The sequence below is a fragment of the Macaca nemestrina genome, chromosome 12 (genome assembly GCF_043159975.1).
Source record: "Macaca nemestrina isolate mMacNem1 chromosome 12, mMacNem.hap1, whole genome shotgun sequence".
Lineage (NCBI taxonomy): Eukaryota > Metazoa > Chordata > Mammalia > Primates > Cercopithecidae > Macaca > Macaca nemestrina.
In genome coordinates, this window is record NC_092136.1 from 98,687,782 (window position 1) to 98,708,095 (window position 20,314).

The 20,314-nt window shown below is 38.0% G+C and overlaps 1 long non-coding RNA gene across 1 annotated transcript in view; it reads left to right on the forward strand.

Annotated features, from left to right (window-relative positions):
• Positions 1–1,777: 1,777 nt before the first annotated feature.
• Positions 1,778–20,314, forward strand: part of LOC105484298 (uncharacterized) — a 193,159-nt gene continuing 174,622 nt past the window's right edge. Inside the window, exon 1 of the long non-coding RNA XR_011610351.1 lies at positions 1,778–1,965. This is a non-coding gene — a long non-coding RNA (uncharacterized lncRNA). The remainder of the gene's footprint in view (positions 1,966–20,314) is intronic.

Sequence of the window (20,314 nt, forward strand, 5' to 3'; positions counted from 1 at the left end):
TTCTGCCAAGAAATCTACTGTTAGTCTGCCAAGAAATCTACTGTTAGTCTGATGGGTTTCCCTTTGTGGGTAACCCAACCTTTCCCTCTGGTTACCCTTAACATTTTTTCCTTCATTTCAACCTTGGTGAATCTGACTATTACGTGTCTTGGGGTTGCTCTTCTCGAGGAGTATCTTTGTGGTGTTCTCTGTATTTCCTGAATTTGAATGTTGCAACTTCCTTGCTAAGTTGGGGAAGTTCTCCTGGATAATATCCTGAAGAGTGTTTTCTAACTTGTTTCCATTCTCTCCATCACTTTCAGGTACACCAATCAAATGTAGATTTGGTCTTTTCACATAGTCCCATAATTCTTGGAGGCTTTGTTCATTTCTTTTCACTCTTTTTTCTCTAAACTTCTCACTTTATTTCATTAATTTGATCTTCAATCATTGCTATCCTTTCTTCTGCTTGATTGAATCAGCTATTGAAGCTTGTATGTGCTTCACGATGTTCTCATACTATGGTTTTCAGCTCCATCAGGTCATTTAAGTTCTTCTCTATACTGGTTATTCTAGTTAGCCATTCGTCTAACCTTTTTTCAAGGTTTTTTAGCTTCACGGGTTAGAACGTGCTCTTTTAGTTCAGAGAAGTTTGTTTTTATTGACCTTCTGAAGCCTACTTCTGTTGGTTCATCAAACTCATTCTCCATTCAGTTTTGTTCCCTTGCTGGTGAGGAGTTGTGTTCCTTTGGATGAGAAGAGTCGTTCTGGTTTTTGGAATTTTCAGCCTTTCTGCTCTGGTTTCTCCCCATCTTTGTGATTTTACCTACCTTTGGTCTTTGATGTTAGTGACCTATGTATACGGTTTTGGTGTGGATGTCCTTTTTGTTGATGTTGATGTTATTCCTTTCTGTTTGTTAGTTTTCCTTCCAACAGACCACCCCATCAGCTGCAGGTCTGTTGGAGTTTGCTGGAGATCCACTCCATACCCTGTTTGCCTGGTTATTACCAGCAGTGGCTGCAGAACAGCAAATATTGCTGCCTGATCCTTCTTCTGGAAGCTTCATCCTGGAAAGGCACCTGCCTCTATGAGGTGTCTATCAGCTCCTACTGGGAGGTGTCTCCCAGTCAGGTTACACAGGGGTCAGGGACCCACCTGAAGAGGCAGTCCATCTGTTATCAGAGCTCAAATGTCATGCTAGGAGAACCACTGAGCTGTCAGGTAGAGATGTTTATGTCTGGAGAAGTTGTCTGCTGCCTTTTGTTCAGATATGCCCTGCCTCCAGAGGTGGCATCTAGAGAGGCAGTAGGACTTGCTGAGCTGTGATGAGCTCCCCCCAGTTCAAGCTTCCCTACCGTTTTGTTTACACTGTGAGCATAGAACCAGCTACTCAAGCATCAGCAATGGCAGATGCTCCTTCCCCCACGAAACGTCAGCATCCCAGGTTGATCCCAGACTGCTGCGCTAGCAGCAAGCAAGGCTCCATGGGCGTATGACCCACTGAGCCAGGGACGGGAGGGAATCTTCTGGCCTGCTGGTTGCCAAGACCATGGGAAAAATGCAATATTTGGACAGAAGTGTACCAGTCCTCCAGATACAGTCACTCACAGCTTCCCTTGGCTAGGAAAGGGAAATATACTGACTTCTTGTGCTTCCTGGGTGAAGTGACACCCCTCCCTGCTTCAGCTTGCCTTCCATATGGTGCACCCATTGTCTAACCAGTCCCAATGAGATGAACCAGGTACCTCAGTTGGAAATGTAGAAATCACCCATCATCTGTGTCAATCTTGCTGGTAGCTGTAGACCAGAGCTGTTCCTATTTGGCCATCTTGGAAGTGACTCCAAAAAATTTTATTTCATTGACAGATACCAGAAAAGAATGAAGAATAAGGGGGCCCATCAGGAGAGATATTTGCAGAGGATAAGACTCTTCAAGAACTTTCATCATACCACAGACTGGGAGAAAATATTTGCAAACAAATCTGGTAAGGGATTAGTAGTAACTGGAATATACAAGGATAAGAAACAACTCTATTGGAAAAAAATACATAATAATCTGATCAAAAATGGGTGAAATATTTGAATAGACATTTCTCAAAAGAAGACATATCAGTGGAAAATAGGCATATGAAAAGGTGCTCAACATCATTTATCATCACGGGTATGCAAATCAAAACCACAAGGAGATATCATCACACCCTAGTTAAAATGGCTTATATCAAAAAGACAGGCAATAACAAGCCCTCAAACACTGATGATGAAAATGTAAATTCATACAACCATTATGAAGAACAGTTTGGAGGTTCCCCCCAACCAAAAAAAAAAAAAAAATTAGAGCTATTAGAGGATCCAGGGATGTCACTGCTAGGTATATTCACAAAAGAAAGAGAATCAGTGTATCAAAGAGGTGTCTGCACTCCTATTTATTACAATACTGTTCAAAATAGTGAAGTTTTGAAAGCAACCCAGGTGTCAATCAATAGTTGAATGGATACTGAAAATGTGATACACACACACAATGGGGGTACTATTCTACCACAAAAATGATGATATTCAGTCATTTGCAATAGTATGGATTACCTGGAGGTCATTATATTAAGGGAAAGAATCAAGACACAGAAAGACAAACATCACATGTCCTCAGTCATTTGTGGGATCTAAACTCAAAATAATTGAACTCATGCTCTATAGAGAGCAGAAGAATGGTTGCTGGAGGCTACAAAGGGTAGTAGGTGCTAGAAGGGGAGGTAGGGATGGTTAATGAGTACAAAAAAAAAAATAGAAGAATGTATAAGCCCTATTATTTGACAGCACAACAGGGTGATTATAGTAAATAATAACTTAATTGTATTTTAAAATAACTTAAAGAGTGTAACTGGATTGTTTATTAGTTGTGTATTAGCATGCTGCTATAAGGAACTGCCAAAGACTGGGTAATTTATAAAGAAAAGAGGTTTAATTGACTCAGCGGAGGAGGCCTTGGGAAACTTAAAATCATAGCGGAAGGGGAAAAATACATCCTTCTTCACCTGGTGGCAGGAAAGAGAAGTGCCACACAAAGTTCCAGGAAAAACCCCTTATAACAACATCGAATCTCATGAGAACTCATTCACTAGCACGAGACCAGCATGGGGGAAACTACCCCCATGATTCAATTACCTCCACCTGGTCCTGCCCTTGACACATAGGAGTTATTACAATTCAAGGAGAGATTTGAGTGGAGACACAGAGCCAAACCATATCAGTTTGTAACACAAAGGATAAATGCTTGAGGAGATGGATACCGCATTCTCCGTAATACAATTATTTCACATTGCATGACTGCACCAAAAAATTGCATGTACCCCATATATTCGGGTATCTCCTATGTGCCCTCAAAATTGAAAGTAACAAAAAATTTAAAAAATAGAATCACCATAAAAATATACTTAAAAATCCCACAAATTGTTAAGAGTCACACACATAATCCAAAAATAAAACAGTCAAATTAAATGATCAGGCTCTTTTCAGAAAAATAAATACATCGGGTAATACACAGATATCATGATGATCAAACTTCTTATTAACTAGGAAGTACAAAATCAAATCATAATGAGATAATGTCAAGTAATGAGTTAATGAGCTGAAAATTGAAATCAACCCCCAAATATCTGCAAGAATATGGAGAAGAGGAAATTTTCTGCACACATAGCATGGGCAAGATGTTAACTGCTACAGATGCCAGGAAATACAAGTTTCCAGTGCCAAGTAAAGTTGATTACATGCATACCATAGATTAGCTCTTCCAGTTCTAGATAACTTATGAAATGCCTGAACATAGACACGTGCACCAAAATAGAAACATAAGATTGTCCATTGCAGTATTTTTTTTTTTTTTTTTTTTTTTTTTGAGACGCAGTCTCGCTGTTTCACCCAGGCTGGAGTGCAGTGGCGCTATCTCGGCTCACTGCAAGTTCCAACTCCTGGGTTCATGCCATTCTTCTGCCTCAGCCTCCCAAGTAGCTGGGACTACAGATGCCAGCCACCATGCCTGGCTGATTTTTTGTATTTTTTTTTAGTAGAGATGGGGTTTCACTGTGTTAGCCAGGATGGTCTCCTTCTGCTGACCTCGTGATCCGCCTGCCTCGGCCTCCCAAATTGAAGTATATTTTTTAAAAGGAGGAAGAAAACAAACATTTCATCAATCGGGAGACTGTAGAAACACTTATTGTTAAAGTCATACGTTGGAATATCTTACAGGAGGAAAAGAAAACAAATACAACTCTCTCATCTACAAGAATGAATCTCAGGAGCATCATATTCAGCATAAATCAAATAGTGAACTAAAAAGGATCTTACTAGAACTCCAAACTAGTACAGCTGCCATCTCTCTCCATCTCCATCAAGGTGGTTCTCTGAGGAATTGCAGTTAAGAAAAAATAAAGAAAATGTGAGAAAACCCTAGAGCAATATAGTCAGAGACAATTTTGAACAGCTATGTAAGGGGAAGATAAGATCTGTGAATTTTGTTTTTGTTTTTGATGTTGTAACTGTTGTTCCTCCTTTATTCATCCTAGTCTTTGACATTGCCATGAGAAAGACAGTGTGTGTACTATTCTCTAAATTATGCATGGTCCAGGTTCACTAAGGACAATTATCAGAAACCAAGAAAGCAAGTGGAGATTTAGTTACCACAGGCAGATGCTTACTTATTCTGAAGGTCTAAACTCCCAGGGATGGTTAATTACAATCTAAGAAATGTCTCTTCATTCAAAATCTCCCTGGCTAGATTAGTTTAGTCAGATAAGGAATGTTCAGTATTTTTATGAAGCTCAAAGACTTATTACTATAGATCTTTTCCTGCAGTTTATCCATCATGCACTTTATGGGATGACACAAATGTCAAACATTTCCTGATAAATATGGCTGACAAAAGCTGACACTCTACTGGAAGAAAATGAGTTCACAGACCAAAGTATGTGATATTTGTGAAGAGCAAACACCTTACAAAGGACAAAAATATATATATTGGATATTAAAATCACAGAACATAATGTAAAATTAGCATAATAAACCTTAAAATTAAAAGGAGATTTCCTAGTCTGTGTTGGATTTAGTTGTTTGCAAAAGGTCTAAACAGTTATAAAAGCCAGAAAATGTGAAAACCAATTTCAGTGGCATTGAAGAACTACAGAAGCAATGGGGACCACAGGGACCTAGAAAACAGAAATAAAATAGCTAATATTTTCACCTAGTGTTATTTGGGTGTCATTTGCAGATTTGTGACACAGAGGCGCCCCTTTTGCTCAGGGATGCTGCTGGAGAAAGAGAAACAGCAGAGTTTTGTGTAGTTGCTTAACACAGAGAAAACAAGATCAAAAACTTAATGGGCCTTGACTACATGGTTTCCATTAAATTTGCAAAACGATATTTATCCAATTTATGAAATCCTGAAGCCACATATAACAAATGGTTAACAAAGCTAAATTGAAGACCTCTATAAATGAGAATGAGTGTTATTGTTCATCTTCCAGTGCTGAGGAATACATATTAGAGTTCCCTACCAAGGGAAGAGGACCTCTTGAAACACCAAGATCTCACTTGAAAGCCATGGGGGTATTCTTCCCTCTAAACAAGTTTGAGCCAGAGGGAGACTAACCGTTAATGAAACTTCAATCCAGTCTCAAAACAGCTCAGTCCATAATAGTATTAAGGCCATCAGTCTCCATTCCTTCTTGGAGACAAGTCTGCTATTGACACAGAAAATAACTAAAAGGCTTAAAAATTATTGAAAAATGTATAAATTGACAGGAACTTATACATTGCAGACAGAGAAGTAAATTGGTTAGATCAGTTTTATTATTTCCTGCAATTGACCAATCACATAACCCATAGCACAGCAATTCCACTCCTAGGAATACGTTCAAGGAAAACTCTTACACAGGACAATGGGAGACTTGTACAAGAAGGTCAGAAATAATGTTAACAATAACAGATACCTATAAATGTTACTGAAACACTAGGGGTTTGGTCTAGGTTTTACTGCTCACTGCACAGAAAGCCAATCACTGAGACGACAAGTATTGCCAAGGAAGAGGGCTTTGAGTTCTGCAGCTGAGATGGGAGCTCAGTCTCAAATCCATCTCTCTGACTAAAACCAGGGATTTACATAGCAGGTAAGAAATGTAACAATGTGTAAGAAAACATGAACTTGGGAGGGGCAAGGAAGCAATCATGGTGAATGAGGGGTCTGGCATCTGGCATGGTGATCTGGTTTCAGTTCTTTGATACTTTCTGTGAGAGGCCTGAAGGTTGTTTTCAGAGGAAGAAACTCAGATAAAACAAATGTAAGTTTCAAGCTTTAACAGCAGAAGGATCCATTTCTATGTTCAGAAATGCCCAAAATTTCCATCCACAGAACAATTTTAAAAATTAGGTATAGTCTCGTGATAAAATATAATTTCACATTTAAAATAAGTACCTTCAGGTACAAGCAACAATCCAGACGAATTTTTGCAATATAATATGAAATAAAGAAATCATCAAAAGATTTCGTACAGCATGACTTTATTTTAATAAAGTTTAAACATAAATAAAACATATTTCAGATATACAAAAAGACGAATAAAACTAGATAAAGAAAGAAGAAGAGAGGCTGTGCATGATGGCTCATGCCTGTAATCCCAGCACTTTGGGAGGCCGAGGTGAGCAGATCACTTAAGGTCAGGAGTTTGAGACCAGCCTGGCCAACATGGTGAAACCCCATCTTTACTAAAAATACAAAAATTAGCTGGATGTGGTGGTGTTATGGTTATGTTTGTTATTTGGTATTAAAATATATCAGATAACTTCTTTTAGAAATATATTTCACAATAGAAACAAAGAAAAAAGGGGCAAGTTTGAAAATTTTTGATAGCTCATTAGTTTCCTGCCTGTATTTCATCCATCCCTTTCTCATAGTAATGGAAGTTTTTAGAAGAGTCTTTATGCATGTTGTCTTCACTTTCCCTCATCCAATTCTCTTCTGAATCCAGTTCATTTAGACTTTAGAGCCTACTATTTCATTATAGAAACAGTTCTTGTCAAAGTAGTGATGACCTTCAAATTGCAATATCCATTGTGATTTATCAGTTCTCCTCATGACTATTAGCAATATTTAACTAAAAGACTGTTCCTAAAACACTCTGTTTGGTCTTTGTGACACCAATATATTGGTCTTCCTCCCACCTCACTGGTTGTGAATTTTCAAGTTATTTTCCTTTCATGTTTCTCCTCATTTTTCTTCTCAATGAATGTTGGAGTGCTCCAAGGCTCTGACCTTGAACAAATTCCCCGTTATAATCAATACATACTTCTCAGATGTTCTCATCATGTCTCATTATTTAAAGGCTATTGTATTAGTTTGTTCTCACACTGCTACGGACCAAACCTGAGACTTGGTAATTTATAAAGTAAAGTGGTTTAATGGACTCACAGTTTAGCATGGCTAGGGAGGTTTCAGGAAATTTAAAATCATCATGGAAGAGGAAATAAGCACATTCTTCTTCACAGGGCAGCAAGAAAGAGGAGAATGAGCTTAGCAAAGGGGGAAGCCCCGCATAAAACCATCAGATCTCATAAGTACTTACTCACTATTACGAGAATAGCATGGGGAAACTGCCTCATGATTCAATTCCACCCCACGGGGTCCCTTTCACAACACATGGGGATTATGGGAACTACCATTCGAAGAGACTTGGGTGAGGACACAGCCAAACCATATTATTTCACTTCTGGCCCCTCCCAAATCTCCTATTCTCCCATTTTATAACACAATCATGCCTTTCCAACAGTCCCTCAAAGTCTTAAATTATTCCAGCATTAACTCAAATGTCCAAGTCGTAAGTCTCACCTGAGACAAGGCACATCCCTTCTGCCTATGAGCCTGTAAAATCAAAAGCGAGTTTATTACTTCCTAGATACAATGGAGGTACAGGCATTGGGTAAATATCCCTTTACCAATAGAAGAAAATGGCCAAAACAAAGAGGCTATAGGCCCCTTGCAAGTCTAAAATCCAATAGGGCAGGCTTTAAACCTTAAAGTTCCAAAATGATCTCCTTTGGCTCCATGTCTCACATCCAGGTCATTCTGATGCAAGAGATGGGCTCCCACAGCCTTGGGTGACTCTTCCCCTGTGGGTTTGCACAGCACTGCCCCATTTCCAACTGCTCTCATGGACTGGCTTTGGGTGTCTGCAGCTTTTCCAAGTGCACAGTGTAAGCTGTGGGTAGATCTACCATTCTGGGGTCTGGAGGATAGTAGCTACCTTCTTACAGCTCCATTAGCAGTGCCCCATTTGGGACTGTGAGTGGGGGCTTTAAACCCACATTTCCCTTTTGTACCACCCTAGCAGAGGTTCTCCTTAAGGGTCTGCCCCTGAAGCAAGCTTTTACCAGGCATTTACATACATCCTCTAAAATCTAGACAGAGTTCTCCAACCTTAATTCTTGACTTCTGTGTAGCCACAGGCCTAATCCACTACATGTAAGTCATCAAGACTTTGGGCTTACACCCTCTGAAGCAATGACCCAAGCTGTATATTGGCCCTTTTTAGCCAAAGCTGAAGCTGAAGCAGCTGGAATGTAGGGCACCATGTCCTGAGGCTGCACAGGGCAGTAGGGCCCTGGGCCCAGCCCAGAAAACAATTTTTCCCTCCTAGGCCTCCCAGCCTGTAATGGGAGGGGCTGCTGTGAAGGCCTCTGACATGCCCTGGAGACATTTTCCCCATTGTCTTGGTGATTAACATTTGGCTTCCTGTTACTTATGCAAATTTCTGCAGCAGGCTTGAATTTCTCCACAGAAAATGTGTGTGTTTTTTTCTATCACGATGACAGACTGTTAATTTTCAAATTTTCATGCTCTGTCTGCTTCCTCTTGCATGCTTTGCCACTTAGAAATTTATTCTGCCAAATACCCTAAATCATTTCTCTCAAGTTCAAAGTTCCACAGATCAGTAGGGCAGAGCTGAAATGCTGCCAGTCCCTTTGCAAGGGTGTCCTTTACTTCAGTTCCCAACAGGTTCCTCATCTCCATTTGAGACACCTCAGCCTGAACTTGGTTGTCCACATCACCATCAGCATTTTGGTCAAAGCCATTCTACAAGTCTGTAGGAAGTTCCAACCTTTCCCACAATTTCATGTATTCTTCTGAGTCCTCCAAACTGTTTCAACCTATGCCTGTTACCCAGTTCCAAAGTCACTTCCAAATTTTCAGGTATCCATATAGCAGCACCCCACTCTCTGCAATGCCAATTTATTGTATTAATTTGTTCTCACACTGCTATAAGAACATACCCAAGACTGGGTAATTTATAAAGAAAAGAGGTTTAATGGACTCACAATTCAGCATGGCTGGGGAGACCTCAAGAAACTTACAATCATGGCAGAAGGGGAAGCAAACATGTTCTTCTTCACAGGGTGGCAGGAAGGAGAATGAGAGCCAAGCAAAGGGGGAAGCCCCTTATAAAACGATCAGATCTTATGAGAAGTTACTAATATGAGAAATAGCATGGGGGAAACCACCCGCATGATTCAGTTACCTCCCACCAGGTCCCTCCTGTGACATGTGAGGATTACAGGGACTGTAATTCAAGATGATATTTGGGGGACACAAACAAACCATATTAGCTATCAGATTAATAATTAATATATGAATCCTTTAACTTCTGATCTCTGGATTTGCATGCCCACTGATTAGTCCACATCTCTGTTTTGTTGTCTAATAGGCATCCTAAAATTAGTTTATCAAAAAATAGTGGCCAGGAACGGTGGTTCACACCTATAATCCCAGCACTTTGGGAGGCCGAAGCGGGCGGATCATGAGGTCAGGAGATTGAGACCATCCTGGCTAACATGGTGAAACCCCATTTCTACTAAAAATACAAAAAAATTAGCCAGGGGTGGTAGTGGGCGCCTGTAGTCCCAGCTACTTGGGAGGCTAAGGAAGGAGAATGGCATGAACCTGGGAGGCGGAGTTTGCAGTGAGCTGAGATGCGCCACTGCACGCCAGCCTGGGTGACAGAGCCAGACTCCATCTCAAAAACAAACAAAAAAAAGTTTTCTGTTTCCCTCTTTAATAAGTAACACGCACATACACACAAACTCAGACAGTGCATCAGGAAATGACCTCTTATACTTTCAAAATGTTTCCAGAATCCAATCACTTCTCTTCCTCTCCCTCATTTTCACCCTGTCAGTCACCATTATCTTTCTGTACACTATTTCAATAGCCTTCTTGCCAGTCTCTGTTGCGATATTTATTCCGTCTGTGAGAGATAAAACAATGCCGCCCCCAAATAACTTCACATCCTAAATCCCAGAGTCTATGAACCTTTTAGATTACTTGGCAAAGGAGAATTAAGATAGTAGGTGAAATCGAGGTTTATAATTAGCTGACCTTAACATATAGTAGGATCTTTCAGCGGTGAACCCAATGGAATCACAAGGTACCTTAAAAGTAAACAAGGAAGAGGTAAAATAAGATGAGAAAGATGGCAATTTGAGAAAGAGTTGGGCCAACATTACCTGATTTGAAGATGGGGGCAAGAGTCCGTGAAAAAAGAAATGTGAGCAGTCTCTTGAACCCGGAAAAGGCAAGTTAGCAAAATACAATCTTCCCTAGAACTTCCAGAAAAAAAAAAAAAAAAAAAAAAAAAAGTGCATTCTAACAACATCTTGATATTAGCCCAGTGAAACTGGTGTTAAATTTTACAGTTATGCAGAACTGTAAAATGAGAAACATGTTGTAAGCTACTGAATTTGCGGTAATTTGTTATAGCAGCATTAAAAAACTGAAATTAATACTGTGTCCTACAGTTGTCTCTTAACATTTTAGTCTAATATTAGTTTTTAAAAATTTTCAAAATTTCATATCATGTCGTTTCTTGCTCAAAATCTTTCAATGACTGTCCGTCTTTTTTTTTTTTTTTCAAATTAGAAAGCAGTTTTCAAGATGTTTAGAAGTCCCAGAAAAGTCTGCCCCCACATTTTCCCACTGTAACTCTGAACTCACTTCTTTCTCTGTACTTCTCATTCACTCCATTCTCCCTTGACCTCTTATTGTTTGGAAAACAGAAGTCACTGGGTACAGTGGCTCACGCCTGTAATCCCAGCACTTTGGGAGGCCGAGGAAGGCAGATTACCTGAGGTCAGGAGTTTGAGACCAGCCTGACCAACATGGATAAACCCCATCTCTACTAAAAATACAAAAAATTAGCTGGACGTGGTGGCACATGCCTGTAGTCCCAGCTACTGGGGAGGCTGAGGCAGGAGCTCAAGCTCAGGGAGGCGGAGGTTGCAGTGAGCCAAGATCGTGGCATTGCACTCCAGGTTGGGCAATAAGAGCGAAACTCTTGTCTCAAAAAAAAAAAAAAAAAAAAAAAAAAGAAAAAGAAAACAGAAGTCAGGATCTGACTTTGGTCTTTTGCAGTTGATATCTATACTGCCAACCTTCCTCCAAAGCTATGCCTTTCCCCCTCCTGTTCTTTAGTTCTCTTCTCAGAGGTCATTTTATCAGAGAAGTTCCGTCTGACTACCCAAACAACATCCTCAACTCCTCCAACTGTACTGTTATTGCCCTTATCCTAATTCCCCTCTACACAGAAATTTTTACCACTGACATAAGGTTTACATATTTTTTGCTTATCCTCTCTTTCCCCACTCCTTTAACTTCTTTATTGTAAGATCCATGAGAGAGATTATCTGACACATTCACTGCTAGGTCATCAGTTCCTAGGAAGCTTACTGGTGTAACTTAGATTTATAATGAGTATTTAAACAATGAATTAATAAACAAATGACTATTTTTATTCTGAGAAATACATAAGGTGTATTTAATAGAACTCATGACCCAGCACTCAATTTTATCAGATGACTTAGGAAAGTGGGTACAGTGCTGTCGTTTACTGTTAACATTTGAAATCATTATAGTCAAAAAGGGGCTCACCATCACAGTCAATGTCAGGCTGTGTTCAAAAACATAAAACACCAGTGGACTCAAAATAACAATTATAGCAATTATGTATTAAGGTTGTGAATCTCTACATTCTAGTTTCTTGTTACTTCTGCCTTCTCCTTATAAATGCAAGACAACTTTTTCTTTTGTTTATGTTTATCCGTGACCAGGAAAAACAAAATTTTAACAATTTTGAAGAGTGCCACTATTTTCTACCCATCTCTGAAAATTTGAAACAAAACTCCTTATAATTTCTCATTAAACTCAGCTCAGCCCCAATATTGAGAATAGTTTTAGAAATACATAGTCAACAGTAAGAACCAAAAATATTACTGGACATGCAACAATGCTTACTACAGAATATCAAGGATTAATCTGAAGAATAAGCACAAATATTTCCCCATATAACAGACATTACAAAAAAGAATTCCAACAATTTTGCAAATATCTCATTTATATATCAATGATATTAAAGATGGTATTGTTTCAAGGATTTTTTATATTTCTAAATATCACTTTGTGATTTTTAAAATTGCCAAATTTTTATACAACTTGTGACATCAAAAAATGGCCAGCTGTTAACTTTAAAATCCTGCTTTTTTTCTAAAGAAATAAAGTTTTAAATATACTTAAAGGTTTTACATACAAAAGGTATTATGTCATAGTACATTTAGATTATTTCCATTTGATTTTACCCTTAGAAACTATTATTGTTATTCACTAAACATATGAACTCCTCAAAATTATATATTTTATGGTGTAGAAATCAGTTTATAATATGTGTAAGTTAACAAGCTAAAATAATATCAGTATCATTGTCCCTTTTACTGAAAAATGAATATGCATAAAAATATACTGGATGAATAAACCCAGAACTGAAATTTCTAGTTTTTGGTTAGAGAAAGAAGAAATTATTTTTAATCAGGAAATAAACTAACAAGGCTCAGGAAAAAAAGGATAAAAATAGCTCAATGGATGTATAAAATCATTTTTAGATGATAAAATTTGCATATTTAATCCAGGAATAAGGAAATATATAAACAATGAAAGCATAAAAAATGGGAAGGAAAACTTTGCTATATTTATGTAAAATATTTGTAAGAAAATGTATAAGGAGGTACATGTTTGTACTTTTTTTGTGTTGTTCCCCTCCCTGTGTCCATGTGTTCTCATTGTTCAACTCCCACTTATGAGTGAGAACATGTGGTATTCGGTATTCTGTTTCTGTGTTGTTTGCTGATGATGATGGCTTCCAGCTTCATCCATGTCCCTGCAAAGGACATGATCTCATTATTTTTTTATGCTGCATAGTATTCCATGGTGAGTATGTACCACATTTTCTTTATCCAGTCTGTCACTGATGGGCGTTTGAATTGGTTGCATGTCTTTGCTACTGTAAATAGTGCTGCAACAAACATACAAGTGGATGTGTCTTTATAGTAGAATGATTTATATTCCTTTGGGTATATACCCAGTAATGGAATTGCTGGGTCAAATGATATTTCTGGTTCTCAATCCTGGAGGAATAGCCATACTGTCTCCCAAATGGTTGAACTAATTTACATTCCCACCAACAGTATAAAAGCATTTCTATTTCTCCACATCCTGTCCAGCATCTGTTGTTTCTTGACTTTTTAATAATCACCATTCTGACTGGCATGAGATGGTATCTCATTGTGGTTTTGATTTGCATTTTTCTAATGATTAGTGATGTTGAGCATTTTTTCATATGTTTGTTGGCCACATAAATGTCTACTTTTGAGAAGTGTCTGCTCATATACTTTGCCCAATTTTGATGGGGTTGTTTTTTTCTTGTAAATTTGTTTAAGTTCTTTGTAGATTCTGGATATTACACCTTTGTGAAATGGACAGATTGCAAACATTTTCTCCCATTCTGTAGATTGCCTCTTCACTGTGATGATAGTTTCTTTTGCTGTGCAGAAGCCCTTTAGTTTAATTAGATCCAGTTTGTTAATTGTGGCTTTGGTTGCAATTGCTTTTGGTGTTTTAGTCATGAAGTCTTTACCTATGCTTATGTCCTGAATAGTATTGCCTAGGTTTTCTTCTAGGGTTTTAATGGTTTGGGGTTTTACATTTAAGTATTTAATCTATCTTGAGTTAATTTTTGTATAAGATATGAGGAAGGGGTCCAGTTTCAGTTTTCCACATATGACTAGCTAGTTTTCCCAGCACCATTTATTAAATGGGTAATCCTTTCCCCATTACTTGTTTTTGTCCAGTTTATGAAAGATCAGATGGTTGTAGATGTATGGTGTTATTTCTGAGGACTCTATTATGTTCCATCAGTCTGTATGTCTGTTTTGGTACCAGTACCATGCTGTTTTGGTTATTGTATTCTTATAGCATAGTTTGAAGTCAGCTAGTGTGATGCCTCCAACTTTGTTCTTTTTGCTTAGGATCGTCTTGGCTATACGGGCTCTTTTTTGTTCCATATGAAATGTAAAGTAGTTTTTCTACTTTTGTGAGGTATGTCAATGGTAGTTTGATGGGAATAGCATTAAATCTATAAATTACTTTGGGCAGTATGACTATCTTAATGATATTGATGCTTCTTAACCATGAGAATGAAATGTTTTTCCATTTGTTTGTGGCCTTTTCTTATTTCCTTCCTTCCTTCCTTCCTTCCTTCCTTCCTTCCTTCCTTCCTTCCTTCCTTCCTTCCTTCCTTCCTTCCCTCCCTCCCTCCCTCCCCCCCCCCTCCCTCCCCTCTCTTCTCTTTCTCTCTCTCTCTCTCTCTTCATTTCTTTCTTTCTTGACAAGGTCTCACTCTATCACCAGGCTGGAGTGTGGTGGCTGATCTTGGCTCACTGCAACCTCTACTCCCAGGTTCCAAGCGATTCTTCAGCCTCAGCCCCCCGAGTAGCTGGGACTACAGCTGTGCACCACCATGCCCAGCTGATTTTTTTTTTTTTTTTTAAAGATAGAGTCTCACTCTTGTTGCCCAGGCTGGAGTTCAGTGGCACGATCTCAGCTCACTGCAACCTCCACCTCCTGGGTTCAAGCAATTCTCCTGCCTCAGCCTCCTGAGTAGTTGGGATTACAGGCACTCACCACCGTGCCTGGCTTATTTTTGTATTTTTAGTAAAGATGGGGTTTCACCGTCTTGGCCAGGCTGGTCTCAAACTCCTGACCTCAGGATCCACCCACCTCAGCCTCCCAAAGTGCTGGGATTACAAGTGTGAGCCACTGCATCTGGCCAATTTTCGTATTTTTTTTTTTAGTAGAGAAGGGGTTTCATTATGTTGGCCAGGATGGTCTCAATCTCTTGACCTCATGATCCACCTGCCGTGGACTCCCAAAGTGCTGGGATTACAGGCGTGAGCCACCGTGCCCGGCCTGTCCTCTCTTATATTCTTGAGCAGTGGTTTGTAGTTCTCCTTGAAGAGGTCCTTCACATTCCTTGTTAGCTGTATTCCTAGGTATTTTATTCTCTTGGTAGCTACTGTGAATGGGAGTTCATTTATGACTTGGCTCCCTGCTTGTCTATTGTTGGTGTATAGGAATGCTTGTGATTTTCGTACATTGATTTTGTATCCTGAGACTTTGCTGAAGTTGCTTATCAGCTTGAGGAGTTTTGAGGCTGAGACAATGGGGTTTTCTAAATATAGAATAATGTCATCTGCAAACAGAGACAATTGGACTTCCTCTCTTCCTATTTGAATACCTTTCTTTCTTTCTGTTGCCTGATTGCCCTGGCCAGAGCTTCCAATACTATGTTAAATAGGGGCAATAAGATAAGGCATTCTTGTCTTGTGCCCGTTTTCCAAAGGAATCCTTCCAGTTTTTGCCCATTCAGTATGATATTTGCTGTGTGTTTGTCATAAATAGTTTTTATTATTTTGAGATATGTTTCATCAATACCTAGTTTATTAAGAGATTTTAACATGAAAGCACGTTGAATTTTATTGAAGGAGTTTTTGCATCTATTGAAATAATCATGTGGTTTTTTTCATTGATTCTGTTTATGTGATGGGTTATATTTATTGATATGTGTATGTTGAACCAGTCTTGCATTCCCGGGATGAAGCCAACTTGATCGTGATGGATAAGCTTGTTGGTGTGCTGCTGGATTAATTTTGCCAGTATTTTATTCAGGATTTCCGCATCAATGTTCATCAAGGATATTGGCCTGAAGTTTTCTTTTTTTGTTGTTCTCTTCCAGGTTTTGGTATCAGGATGATTTTGGTCTCATAAAATGAGTTAGGAAGGAGTCTCTCCTTTTAAATTGTTTGGAATCATTTCAGAAGGAATGGTACCAGCTCCTCTTTGTACCTCTGGTAGAATTCGGCTGTGAATCCATCTGGTCCTGGGCTTTTCTTGGTTGGTAGGCCATTAATTACTGCCTTGATTTCATAACTTGTTTTTGGTCTATTCATAGATTCGACTTCTTTCTGATTTAGTCTTGGGAGGGTGTATGTGTCCAGAAATTTATCCATTTCTTCTAGATTTTCTAGTTTATTTGAGTAGAGGTGTTTATAATATTCTCTGACAGCAGTTTGTATTTCTGTGGGGTAATTCATAATATCCCCTTCAAGATTTTTGTATTGTGTCTTTTTTATTCTTCTCTTTTTCTTCTTTATTAGTCTAGCTTGCAGTCTATCTATTTTGTTAATTTTTTCAAAAAAAACGGCTCCTGGATTCATTGATATTTTGGAAGATTTTCTTATGTCCTTCAGTCTGCACTAATCTTAGTTATTTCTTGTCCTCTGCTAGCTTTTGGATTTGTTTGTTCTTGGTTCTCTAGCTCTTTTAATTGTGATGTTAGGGTGTTGATTTGAGATCTTTCTAGCTTTCTGATGTGGACATTTAGCCAGGATTTTAAATGAATCCTGGGTCCCCTGGATTTTTTATTTGTCTGAAACTGAAGCTTACAGCTCAGCTGACACTTTTTGAAATATCAATATTGTTGAATATCTTATAAACTTAGAATCCAGGTTCAAAATTATTTTATTTGTGTTAATCTAGGACATAAGTATATTATATATTGCTTAATCTGTTCTGAAGGTGTAATCCAAAAAAACTGTACAAACGTTTTGCAAAACTGGAGTCAATATTTTTCCTAACATTTGAGAAATTTAAAATTCAATATTCTTAATGAGGAAAAATATAATAATTAGACAGCTGCCATCAGATGAAATCTTGTCAATTTATGAAACTCTATATCTAAATATTTTGTAGTTGCCTGAGTTGGGGAAAAAATTCTACCTTTGTAATAAAAGTATACAGTGTTGGCAGAAAATTTTTGGGTTTCCTGCATAGCCACACAAGTTTTCATGTTGTTGTTTTCTTTGACTTTATGCTAATTTTAAGTAAATTCATATAAGAAAATAGACATACCTATAGTAAGTTTGGCTACAAAAACGCTTTGCTAGAAGAAATAAGAAAAAAAGAAAAGAAAGAAAAAATAAGAAAGATAGGTATGTAGATTATTTGCAGTTATAGAAAATTGTTCTTTTTGCATTATTTGTATTAGTATAATTGCATAAAACACACTAACGTATGTAAACTAATAGAAAGTCACATACTTTTATAACTTTCTTTAGTTTCAGAAACTGAATCTTTATAGAAACAGTAAAATATATGTTTTCTCTAATACAATAACAATCATTGCATGCATATGACAAATAGGATACTACTAAAAATAGTGGTTGCTAGACATATTTCAAAGACCCTTAGTAAAGTAAAAGTTTATTAGTCAAGAGACAAAGAGAAAGAATAAAATATACAGACAAACTTTTGAAGAATGAAGATTTTAGAATAAATAGAAAAATAAATTTTATTCAGTAAAGCTTTATTAAACTTGTCAATGTAAACAGTGGAATTTGAAACACCTGCTTTAACTCTTAAATAAATATATTTTAATATTTTAACAACATATTTAAATAGTCCTGAAGCGATTGATTCAAAGTCTCCTATTTCCTGTGTTTTGCATTTCAAAGTAATAAGGTTTCATTCTATGATACTCTTAATGGCAGCAACAACAAACACTGTCTTTGAAATATAACAAAATGGGTGCAGAAAATGTCTAATGAAAAATTGCAAATAAAAATTATGTCCTAGAATATAAACTAATGGACAACTCAGTGAATATAACTGAGAGCAGCATGCCAGAGAATAAACTCCATTTTCATAATCTTTGATCATGTTTTCCAGTATAGTTTGCTACTCATTCCCACATCAATTACTTTTCCCCTTTTCAAGTGAAACATTCAGCATAACCTGAAAGATTAATTATATTTAACATCTCTATTGTCATCTTGAAAAATTGTTCATTTAAACCGGGTTAGTGAATAGTCATCAAAAGCCTCTATCCAAAAAGTTCCTCTATACTATGTATGGATAGAATCTGCTTTGCTTTTGGTGGTGGTTTCTATTTTTGCTGAAAAATATATTTGAACTGATAGCAGGAATGTAGCTAATAAAAGTTGTAGACTTACATGATTAATGGCTAAGGTTTAAAATACTTCAACATTGGGGACCAATTAAAGCATGGGGAAGCCCTAATGGATTTTTATCCCTTTTAAAAATGTATATACCCAAAGGATTATAAATTATGCTGCTATAAAGACACATGCACACGTATATTTATTGCAGCACTATTCACAATAGCAAAGACTTGGAATCAACCCAAATGTCCATCAGTGACAGATTGGATTAAGAAAATGTGGCACATATACACCATGGAATACTATGCAGCCATAAAAAAGGATGAGTTTGCGTCCCTTGTAGGGACATGGATGCAGCTGGAAACCATCATTCTTAGCAAACTATCACAAGAACAGAAAACCAAACACCGCATGTTCTCACTCATAGGTGGGAACTGAACAATAAGATCACTTGGACTCAGGAAGGGGAACATCACACACAGGGGCCTATCATGGGGAGGGGGGAGGGGGGAGGGATTGCATTGGGAGTTATACCTGATGTAAATGATGAGTTGATGGGTGCAGCACACCAACATGGCACAAGTATACATATGTAACAAACCTGCACGTTATGCACATGTACCCTACAACTTAAAGTATAATAATAATAAATTTAAAAAAAAAATGTATTTTTATTGTTTGTATTTAAGGCATACCACATGACGTTTGGTTATACACATACATAGTAAAGAAATCACTGCTCTCAAGCAAATTAGCATATTTATCACCTCCATAGGTGCTTGTGTGTGTGTGTGTGTGTGTGCGCGTGCGCTTGGGTAAGAGCTTCCAAAATCCACACTCACATCACACTTCCTGTATACAATATTATTCCACATTGTCACAGGGAAAGTATTTTATTCCCTATTAAGACTGAATAATATTTCACTTTTATATATATGTTACAATTTTTTATCCATAAATTCATCAATGAACCCTTAAGTTGTTTTCATATCTTGACTATTTTGAATAACACTGCAATGAACATGGGAATGCAGTTACTTCTATGAGGTGCTGATTTAATTTTCTTTGGGTATACACTGAGAAAATGGATTTCTGGGTCATATGATGGTTCTATTTTTAATTTTTTGAGGAATTTTCATACTGCTTTTCATAACGGCTCTACCAATTTTATTCCCACCAATAGTGTGCAAGGATTCCTTTTCCTCCACATCCTTACCAGAACTTGTTATTTCTTATCTTTTTCATAATAGCTGACCTAGGCCAGACGCTGTGGCTCATACCTATAATCCCAGCACTTTGGGAGGCTCACTTGAACCCAGGAGTTTAAGACCAGACTGTGCAGCAAGGTGACACCCCATCTGTATTAGTCAGGGTTCTCTAAAGGGACGGAACTAATAGGATAGATAAATACATGAAGGGTAGTTTATTAGGAGAATTGACTTACAAGCACAAGGTGAAGTCCCACAATAGACCGTCTGGAAGCTGAGGAGCAAAGAAGCCAGTCCGAGTCCCAAAATCTCAAAAGTAAGGAAGCTAGCAGTTCAGCCTTCAACCTGTGCTTGAACATCTGAGAGTCCCTGGCAAACCACTGGTGTAGGCCCAAAATAAAAATAGCTAACGAACTTGGAGTCCAATGTTCAAGGACAGAAAGCATCCAGGATGGAGGAAAGACGGAGAACAGAAGGCTCAGCACATTGCTCTTCCTGCTTTTATCCTAACCACACTGGCAGCTGATTGGATGATGCCCACCCAGGTTAAGGCTGGGTCTGCCTTTCCCAGTCCACTGACTCAAATATTAATCTCCTTTGGCAACACTTTCACACACACACCCAGAAACAATACTTTGCACTCTTCAATCCAATCAAGTTGACTGATACTCAATATTAACTTTCACACCATCTCTACAAAAAATTCAAAAATTAGCCAGACGTGATGGTGTGCAACTGTAGTGCTAGT